Raw genomic sequence first — 1,498 nt, forward strand, 5'->3', positions numbered from 1 at the left:
TTTCACTCTCACATAAATGAACCCCCTCTCAATAAATACATCCTCTGTATACACTCCCTTTAATATTCTGTTTTCAATAGTGTTTGGATTGAAATGAGTCAAAATTAAGAGTGGATCCATATATGGATCTAACACTTTATTTCAAACAATAAGTAAAAAATGTTGAAAAAAATTCTTTAAGTGAGTACTTATTACATTTATTAAATTAATTTGCAGGCACAGAGTTCGACACTCTTTATGGGTGTGGACTAGAGCCCCCTACCGGTGACTGCGGGGGCTTTTTGGGATGATCTTTAGCACGACCCCTGCTCCGAGGACTACGGAACGAGCTGATCTGTCCTCTGTCACAACAACAAACCATGTGTTTTTGGATTAGTGTATGTAGAATTGATTCTGATATAATTTATTTAGATAAGATTGAGTACGGTAAATGTTAGTAAAGTAATGTGATATTTAATATTGTAAAACCTTTATGAAAAATATGAGTCTTGTATTGGTAATACTATATGAAATTCAGTTATAAAATTTTAATATTAATTAACGTAGAAGCAACTATTTATTGTGTAAAGTATATAATTGATTTTATAGAATTGATTTTGCTTTACTGTACAGTAAAACATCATATTAACTGTTTAGAATTAATTTTGACTAAGTAGAATTGATTCTATATTCTATATAATTGATCATAATTCACAAACATGATTTAGGCTTTGTTTGGTTGGGTGGAAAGAAAATGGAAGGAAGGAAAACACGGAAATCAATGAATGAATTTGGACTAGCTCCTAGTCCAAATTCATTCATTGATTTCCGTGTTTTCCTTCCTTCCATTTTCTTTCCACCCAACCAAATAAAGCATTAATTAGTTTTACAGTGTTGATAGATGAATGTGAACCCGCCACAAAATTGAAAGCTTGAAAAGAACAATAAAGTATGATTTATGGCAGTCTAAAACTGACACAGGCATAGGTGTGGCAGGTGTCTTCTACTATAATGGTTCACCATATTTCTTTTGTTAGTTTTAGGTGTATAGAATAATAATTACCTGCTGAAAGAAATGATGCAAGGATGGAGGAGAAGCAGCACCAGGAAGAGCAAGCACTGAATAAACAAAGAAAACTTCATCTCTGTGAGCGAGGATATACTGGAAGGAGGAAGGGAAGCTTAAAAATATTAATATAATATTGATTTAAGCATGGGAAAAGGATGTATGTGAGTGAAACTATATATATATACACATCAAGCGCGACAATCTTTTAAAATGAGAAAGTCAAAATCATGAACATGTGTTTGATTTTTATATGTGAGTGGGGGATGCGGGTCATTCACGTACTGTACTGGTCTAATGGAGAAATATGCATCGAGGACTTTAGGTTAGTCTGTCACTATCCTGCAGAGTGGGGAAAGCTTATCAAAAAAAATATCCAGAGTGGGGAAACAGCTTTAATGTACGTAACTACTTCAATATTCATGTTTTGAAATGACTACATGATTCAATAAG

General features: G+C 33.2%; 1 long non-coding RNA gene across 1 annotated transcript; it reads right to left on the reverse strand.

The window, feature by feature from the left end:
• Nucleotides 1-1,186, reverse strand: LOC130731661 (uncharacterized). The gene is made up of 2 exons (XR_009016776.1): nt 1,043-1,186; nt 1-341 (listed from the first exon to the last, which is right to left on the reverse strand). It is a non-coding gene; the product is annotated as an uncharacterized LOC130731661 (long non-coding RNA).
• Nucleotides 1,187-1,498: the final 312 nt, after the last annotated feature.

The sequence above is a fragment of the Lotus japonicus genome, chromosome 1, assembly GCF_012489685.1.
Source record: "Lotus japonicus ecotype B-129 chromosome 1, LjGifu_v1.2".
Taxonomy (NCBI): Eukaryota; Viridiplantae; Streptophyta; class Magnoliopsida; order Fabales; family Fabaceae; genus Lotus; species Lotus japonicus.